Source organism: Ictidomys tridecemlineatus, chromosome 9, assembly GCF_052094955.1.
Source record: "Ictidomys tridecemlineatus isolate mIctTri1 chromosome 9, mIctTri1.hap1, whole genome shotgun sequence".
In the NCBI taxonomy this organism is placed as follows: domain Eukaryota; kingdom Metazoa; phylum Chordata; class Mammalia; order Rodentia; family Sciuridae; genus Ictidomys; species Ictidomys tridecemlineatus.
In genome coordinates this window covers 72,479,636-72,489,442 of record NC_135485.1, presented here as the reverse complement: position 1 = coordinate 72,489,442, position 9,807 = coordinate 72,479,636, and positions in this window count along the sequence as shown.

The window sequence follows — 9,807 nt, the reverse complement described above, 5'->3', positions numbered from 1 at the left end:
GAAAACTTATGATCAGTAGTAAAAGAAGACATACAGCCTTCTCCTGGTGATAGAGAGTCTGTTAAATGAAATGCAGAATTTATTGAAATCATAAATGAGAGATCATCAATTGTTAGGGAAAATCTGCCAAATTATCCAGTATTCAGCTGCCATTATGATTAATCCCCTTATCACAAACTATTTGCTTCTTATTTATTTTTTAATTTTTTTTTGCAAATGCTCTCCCCTTGGTCATTCTCTAATTTCCTCCTTCAGTTCCATCACTGATCATCTGCCTATGTCAGTGCCAAGCTGTTCCAGTGTCCCTTTGAACTTCTGACTCCCAAGGACTGATTCTCAATGCTTGTTTCCAATGACTTCTATGCTTTGGCATTAGCTAAAATCTTAAATGTGGGTGAGACAGTGTTCCTAGTCAGATAATTGGAGTTACAATGTGTTGGCTGCACTTACAACAGCATTGGGATTTAAATCATGCCTTTCACCTTTTGAGAAGCAGAGCCAGAGCTTAATTGGCAGAATTATGAACTAGAAAAAAATAATCAATGACACCTCCCATCTTGCAGATGCTGACTCTGTTTAACCCTCCTATCATCTCCTGCCTTCAGTCTCTTTTTAATTCCATCTCTCAGACATCAGTTTTCAGTTTCAGTCAAGTCTTTTCTTTGCATGGAAAAAAATCATCCCATTGTTCTCAAATGCAATAATTACTAGTCTAAGTGAGCTACCAGAAGTGTCTGTCACACTTTCAATGAAGAATTTTAAACTCCTTTGAGATAGAAATTTCTCTTTCGCAAACCTTTAGATACTTCTGAAATGATACACTTGGTATTTGTGTTAATTGATAAGAAGATATTTACCTCTAAAGTATAATCCCTACAATTAGTAGCATTCACTATCAGTAAGAATTGTAATGACATATGTTGGACATTTATTGTGTAATAGACTTGATCTCAGTCTGCAGATCAAATATGAGTATCTTCATCTTATTAATGAGAAAGTTGAGACGTTAAGCAGTTTATAAACTTGTCCACTGTCACCTAACAAAGAAATGACAGCTGCACTATTTTATATACTGAAGCTACAAATTATAAAGAATGGTCCTTTAAAAAGGCCATGTCTACTTGGGTGACTAAGAGAAAATTAGGTCTGTAATAATTCATAAATCTCATGGGCTCAGAAATTTGTAGACATTTTCTAGTTGGATTATTGTTTCTGTTTTTGGATATTCAGCAAGAATCACACATACTGAAACTTCTTAAAAGAAATTAGATGAATAGATTCAGAAAATCAAAGTATTTGAATAAGGAGGTTAAAAAAGAGGGGTTATACACCAACTGATATAACCATCCCTTAAATGATGCATGATGTAAAACTTACAGAATGGTTGATAAAGCAGTACATAATGAATGTGCTCCCAGATGGAGGTAGGATTTTCCAGATTCCAGCCACTTAGAATAATTATCTTGATTGAGAATACCATCAACAAGGAACAAAATGTCTCCTAGAAGTGAAAACTCACCTTTGTAGTAATTAAGAAAGGTATTGGTACTACTCAACACTAAAGAATGACAAAATCATGGAATTTGCAGGGAAATGGATGGCACTAGAGAAGATTATGCTAAGTGAAGCTAGCCAATCCCTAAAAAACAAATGCCAAATGTCATCTTTGATATAAGGAGAGCAATTAAGAACAGAGCAGGGAGGAAGAGCATGAGAAGAAGATCACCATTAAACAGGGACGAGAGGGGGGAGGGAAAGGGAGAGAGAAGGGAAATTGCATAGTAAAGTAAGGAGACCCTCATTGTTACACAAAATTACATATAAGAGGAAGTGAGGGGAAAAGGGGAAAAAACAAGAGAGAGAAATGAATTACAGTAGATGGGGTAAAGAGAGAAGATGGGAGGGGAGGGGAGGGGAGGAGGGATAGTAGAGGATAGGAAAGGCAGCAGAATACAACATACACTAGTATGGCAGTATGTAAAAAAGTGGATGTGTAACCAATGTGAATCTGCAATTTGTATACGGGGTAAAAATGTGAGTTCATAATCCACGTGAATCAAATGTATGAAATATGATATGTCAAGAGCTTTGTAATGTTTTGAACAACTAATAATAAAAAAAAAATTAGAAGAAGGGTATTGGTAGACAGAGATGTTTTATACCCTTCTGAATCAACCTTACTTTTTAGAAGATCCTCATTCCTTGACCATCTTCTCACCTTGTACAGTTGAGTTGTGAAAAATGTATTCATATAACTGGGCAAATTGAAGGTTGACTTCTTGGCTGATTTATTCCAGAGATCAAGCCAACCCAAAGTCCATGCTTGCACTGTTTCTTGGTATTCTTAAAGAAATTATAAATTCACCTATTCAGGAACCTCATAGAACATTTCAGAGTTCTGTAATATCTAGAAGGGATATCAAGTGTGATTTTATTTTAAAAAAAAGACAGCAATTTGGAATCAATAAGGACAGAGAGACCAACACAGCCTTACAAAGGCATTGGGAATTAATAATGATACAAAGGGCAGAAATACTGTGTAAGCAGTGAGGAAAAATTTGCAAAGATATAAAAACCAAGGAGAAGGGAAACTAAGTTAGAAATAAATTAAGGTCTTATACTTGCAGGCTCTGAAAGAATGCAAGCTACTTAATTATATTAATAACAGCCAATATATATCCACAAATACAATATTCTTTGTTGTCTTAAAAATAATTTAGTTTTAATGGGTATTAAGTAATACTTGATTACTGTTAAATTTCAAAAGTTCAATTGTAATGCCAATGAAAAATAGCACACATAGAAATATAAAAAGTAGATTAAAGAGGAAAACAATTTTATACCTTTAATTCATCATACTATTTTATTACTGACTTATTCTGCCCTTTATAATTTTATATTAAGTGCTCTTTCTTGATTTAGATACACTTTGAAAGGGCAAGAGTAGAAAGAATAGTGAATAAAAAGGTAATAAAAATAAATTTACAGAAAATGAGCCTTTCTGTTTTCTGAAAATATAATGGAGACTTAGCCTTATCTTGTAGCTTTATTTTATATTTCAGCATTTGATAATCTCTGTTGCTTCCTATAAAAATCAGTATGTCTAGTAGCATTTCTAAATGAGTAAGATAAAACATTTGATGCTTATATTTTATCTAATTAGAAATAAATCATTTGTCATTTTGAGGAATGCTTTCACATTTCTATATTTTCTCATTTAAATTTCAGGTCAAATTTTTTGAAAATACGCATAAAGATACCAATTGAAAACAATGTGGGTTTGAGATAAAAGTACGTTAAAGAGAGAGAGAAAATAAAAAAACAGATGTTCCCAAATTTTCTATCCAGCACAGTGTCTTTTGATATTACTATACTCCTGGTAAATATTTATAAATCCATATTGAACATTTAATTAATCCTTCAATGTAAGATCAGTAGATTGTTATCAGAATTTATAAGTAATTTCATTTTTTCTTGATTAACAAGTTTGTTCATAGTATGAGAAATATATCTCCAGATAACATTATGTCTAGTATCACATAGTCCTGTCTTGCATTTTTGTAAGATAGTCTTATTATACCAATAAAAATACTCCCTGATTAATCTTCGATAAAGATAAAAGAACAGAAAAAATTAAAATATACATAATATTTGCATCAACATTACCTGAGATAAACTATTAACTGAATTCACAGATCAGTTTAATGTTGAGAATATGAAATACATTTCCATATGATTTCAATTTATATTATCAATTATACATACTTTCCCCTCTTTAATTTTATTTTTCCTACCAAAATTGTCTTTATTACTAGCTGAGTATCCTATCTGTCCTTTGCCTACCCAAGTACTTTCATACAAACTTACCGTTTCTTCATAGCAGTTAGTTTTTATTTCGATGGTTATTTTCTACAACCCTAGAACTTTTCAACACCTTGAGAAATATTATACATAAAGATAGGAATGAGGAGATAAACTCACTACAGGAACTTCTAGAGCAATTTATTTTAAAAAATATTTTTATAACATAAAAATAGGCAAGATATGGAAACAACATTGAGTCCATGGAGAGATGGATAAACTGTTATATGCATAAAATAGAGCATTATTCAACCTTAAAATCTCAAATCTTGCCTCTTGCATAAAAATAACAATTATAACAAATTGAACCAATGTATTAATGTTGAACATTGTCATTGAAAGTGTCCTGCCATTAAACAGTGGACCCTTGGATATTGCTCTTTGGTTTTCCACTTATTAGGTTTGTGTCTCTGGGAAATGGTTTTACCTCTCTGGGTTTTAGTATTCTCATATCTCACCTCAAGGATTAGATCCTAGGTATTTTTCAGCTAAACTGTAGCAAGTGCTTCCAGGGCTCTTCCCATCTCCCCTTGGATTGCTGTACCAGTGAGTGCTGGATGTGCCTACCTGTGAATTTTTGCCCTGGGAGAATGCTTCACTCTTGGCACCCAGCTCCTATTGATCTGTGAGGGAGCCATCCCAGCTCAAAGAACCTAAACCCCACACTGCCCAAAGAAACTGCCTCTAGCGGCCTGGATTGACCCAGCCCTACTCCCTTAACCTGCAATAGATTTTGTGGAGGGCTCCATAGGCTTGCTCCATTGCCCTAAGCCTAAGACAATTTGAAAAGAGACTTCCCCTTTTTCCAGAGCTGTCCTGTGACACCCTCTGAGATCTGCTCTTCAAATGCTGCTTCTATTTCTCCTCCCTTTCTGACTTCTCACCTCAGTCTTAAGTATTCTCAGGAATAATATTCTGATTCATGTGGTTTTGGATTGACATTGGTTTATGTGAAGCATGTCTAATGTCTAGCATTAGATAATATATATCATCCCCCCAAATATTGCAAGAACTACTTACCATAATCTTTGTGCCTGAAACAAGTCAATATATATATATATATATCATCATAAATAAGACACTTCAATTACCATAATAACTTTGTATAATAAATTAATGATAATATCCTGATGGATATCTGGGTGAAACCCTTACTAATATACAAACCATTAATCATGCATATTATGTTTCTCAAGCAAACCTAAAATCTTACTATGTCATATGATCTATTTTGAGATTGAAACACAAAAAGAAAAAAGGGGGAGGAGGTAAAAATGCTAAATTGAGGAAATATGCTAAGTTGAGCAATCTTACAAATATATTTAAAAATATAGATGTAACATACTGAGATTAAAGTTTACTTTTAGATAAAGGATATTTGTAAATGGTTAATCAAACAGATAATTTCAGTTTCAAGTCTTCTAAAAAATAATTCTATTTTATGTTGTTGATACTGCTAGTTACCAATGATGAGTTCTATTCCCTCACATGTTAAAGTAAAACATTAGAAAAGCATGCTGAGGCAAGCATATAAAGCTGGGTTTATTTAAAAAGGGATAACAGACTTCTCTGAAGAGGGAGAAGGGGGCCATAGCTGGTATTTCAAGAAATGGGGGCATTTTGCCTTTTTTTTTTTATAGGATTTAGGCTTCCTTTGTTCTCCTGCTCTCTTCCCCTTATCTCTCTCCTTCCTGCTCATGTGACTAGGCTCAGGAGATGCTCAGTGGGATGGCCAAAAAAGGTGAGAAGCAGATGGGCTGGAGGGGCCAAATTGGAGAGATCAGGACAGGAAGGTAATTAACAACTCCCTGTAGGAAGGGGCAATCTCTGGCAGGTTACCTTAGCAACAGGTTGGAGCTGGAGCAGGTAATCTTGATAAGGGTGGAGGAAGGGCTCTGAAGGCATTAACATTTCAATCCATCCATTCTCTGGATCCACAACCCCTGACTGTCTGCCTCTGTAATTCTGGCTTCATTGTTTACTTTTAAAATTTATCTTCAGAACAAAATCCTACCATTATTCTGGCATTATGTATTACACACACATATAATCTTTGAAAGTTTTTTAAAACATTTTAAAATATTGGTGTATGGAAATAGATTCTTTTAAAAAAACACACACAAAAAAGTCACTTTGATAAAGACAGGTAATGGATTTAAACACATCAGCTGCATGATATAAATACTCCCTAACACTAAAATATTTCTGAGGGAAAGGACCTCCTTGGTGCATGCCAGTATATTCAAAATACTATTCTTACTCTCAAGTGGCATGATTAATAAGAAGAAATATAAGCACAACTGCTCAACCTGACATTTATTTTCACCAATCATTTCTTTTGAATACATGCTAAGAGGAAAGATTTCATTTCTCTGGGGTTAAAAAAAAAAGTATAAAGATTAACCGTATGTTCACTCTTATTTTTCAAGGCATTTTTCTTTTGAATTGTGGTGAATATTTGAAAATGAAATAACACTGAAATTAAATTTAATTGCTCATAAGTTTATTTTAGAAAAACATTACTATTTTTAAAAAGTACTCTTCCCTTTGCTTTAGAACACTAATCAAAAACATATAGTACTTCATAATAAACTTAGTAGATGTTATGTTATGCAATAATAATATTTAGGAGTGCTAAAAAGTTTCTTTCAGAAAAATGTGTTATAATAGAAAAAAATATAGAACAGCTTCTTGATAGGCAGGTGAGTGATGTATTTTGTGATTGGCTTTCAAGGGTAAAATTCATTATCATGAAATTCTGTACTGAAATTGTTTTACAATAAATTGGTAGCATTAGACAAATGGAAACTAGGTGTTTTTCTCTAAGAAGGTCACCAAGTTTGCTTTTCTCAGCCCATTTAGAAAGAATGAAAATATAGAAAGCCTTTTGCATTGTAACTGCAGGCACCAAACCAATTTGACTTTATAGATGCAAAAAGAAGTGAAATGTATAAAATCATTTACATTTTAAATCACAAGAATAATGACCCTAAGCAAGATGAAGAAGATTGTAGAGTAGATATTGTTTAGACTTGGTTTAAGTATAATAAAGAACAAACTTACCTTTGAGAGCTTATCAGATTCATTGTGCAGAAAGTAATATTTTGGGGATGGGGTTGGTTTATAGTGTCCTGGAAATTGGTACATAATACACATAGCCAGTCCACAGATCATGAAGAACCAAATGAATGATGCTAATGAATTTTAAACTTACCTTGAATTTGTAAAGAACCAGTCAAGCACAATCTCATTCTAGTTTGGAAAGATTAGTTTGCTGCAATATGGAGCATTTATTAAGTGAAACAAAATAAGAAGAGGGAATACTTTTGAAATTTTATTGCACTGATTCTGAGAAAAAAAAAATTAGATCCTGAAGTAAGCACCAGCAACTAAAATAGAAGGAATGGATTTGGAAATTATTTTAGAAGTCAGAAATAGAATTTCTTTAACTTGAGATACATGATTATGGGAGGCTAACTGTTGAGAATAACATATAGGGGCTTTATTGAAAATTATTTTGATAACTATGTCACTGGTACAGAGAATCTAAAAGAACAAAACACTATTAGAAGGTGACAAGTTTTGTTTAGAATATACTGTGATTGTGATGCATGAAGGATATCTAAGTAGGCATGCCTACTAAGCAATTTGACGTATAAGATAAATATTATTAAGAGAAGTTAGATAGGTTTTAGTAATAAAATGAATGTAAAGAGTAGGCATGATATTATCACTCATAATTTTGAGTTGCTGAGTATTAGCTTTCTATTTTATTACAATTTCAATAGAAGTCAGCTTTTGCTTTTAAGCTGCTGACATCACTAGGATTTATATAGTATTCTCAAAATGAATATTACAGTTGTGAAGGGAAGTATCAAAAGGAAAATGACATCTACCAAATGTCACTCCCCTTGTCATCTCCAGTAGTCACTCATCCTTGGCATGTAAATATAATATGAACTTGAAATAACATATTCACTAAGTTAGCCAATATTTTAAACAGAAATCAAATGCTGGGAGCAAGGTGATAAACTGATACGTGTATTCATTTTTAGAAGCATTTTTGCTTACACTGTTTTGGAATACAATTTAGTAATATATAGACTAAGTATGAAAGGTATTTTCAAAACAATATTTGATTAATTCTACTCCCTCAATTTATCCTAAGGAATATGTCAAAATAAAAAAAAAATAGAGATATGTATGAAAATGTTCAATGGGGATCAAAAGTCAGTCTTATATCCTCAAGATTTAAATAATGTTATATCAGAAAACTGCATTACAAATTCACATGTAAGGGAAAGGAGAATGAAATTAAAAAGAATGTCCATTAAACCTTGAATCTTAAGATTTTCTTTTTATTCAGAAAATAATAATAATAATAATTATTATTATTATTATTAGGTGGACACAATATCTTTTTTTTTTTTTTTGGTGCTAAGGATCGAACCCAGGGCCTCACACATGCTAGGAGAGCACTCTGACACTGAGCCACAACCCCAGCCCCCAGAAAATTATTTATTAATTGAATTGCATTTTCTTCTTGAAACTAATTATACTACTTGCTTTATTACCTAAGTAATACTTACATGCCAAAATTATCACATTTTATCCATTTTATATGTAATCAATTTATAGAAAAAGCATACAAGACTTACTATAATAGTATAGCAATGTAGCCCCATCAGAAGAAGTAAATGTTTATAAATAAAATTTGGCACTTGAGTATAAAGCTTTCATGATCAAGTATCACTAGATACCATCTAAATAAGACATGTCAAGAACCAGAGTCTTAATTAGATCACCTAAAATATTGGTGTCCATCAAAAGATTTTAAAACAATATTATTAACAATTGTGTAGCCAGGGAAAATTGGAGGAGCCAGGAGAAAGAAAAATGGAGCTCAAATGAAGTATGTTAATTACAATTTTTAATGGGGCATCAATGGTGTCTAAAGGTAATTTCATCTTTATTTTTTGATTCATTATCTTTTAAATTGTAGTAGGCAAAACAAAGTTAAGTAAGTTAAGAATGTGTAAATCTGTTGGACTAGGGAACAAGAGAAAAGTTTTCACTTTTAATTTTATATATTTTATATGCTTATGTGGAGATATTTTAAAAAATGCATCTATAATAAACACATTTCATCTATAACCTATTGTTCAGTTTTAAATAGTTGCTATCATTATTATTTGAAATTGAAATGTGTTTTAAAATAATAGGATAAAAAGCTATGTGCAAAATAATATGTGGATGCTCCAATTAAACACAAATAGGAAGGATAATAGTCAACATGTAAGTTGACTATAAATATGGATATATATGGATTCTGATCATATAACTTCATATTTAAAATTTTGTTTTTTTTTTGATTTCTTAATTCCTAAGACTTAACTATAAAAAAATAAGTAATATATATTTTTTCTTACTAAAACAAAAAACAAAACTGGTGTGAAACTGCTACTCATGATCTTACTACTATTTATTGAGTTTTGGTAAATTTATGATTTCTTTGCAATCAGTTTTCTCCTTCGTGGACTGGGTATCTTTTGACTGTGTATGTCAGAAAGAGAATGTGCTCTCCCTTAAACAAAAATGGGAACTTATTAAATGACTACTGAAGTGACTTAGGAAACCAAGAACAAGACTGAGGCTGGACCCCAGGGGCAACTGTTATTAACCCAAATAATATTAACTTTCTTTATCAGCACTCTCTTCTCTGTTGTTCTTTGATTTTTGTCTTTTTAGAAACCAGACTCATCTGGTTCTCTGGTTTTCATGAATGTAAATTGAACCATAGCTTATTCTCAGACTTTATTACTTTATACCCAAGTGCCACAAAAGGGATGTCACTTGTTTTTCTAACTCTTTTACCAAAATTGCCATAAAACATTACATTTCAATTTGGGAAATGTGTATATTCCCTAAAAATCAATGAAACATGAC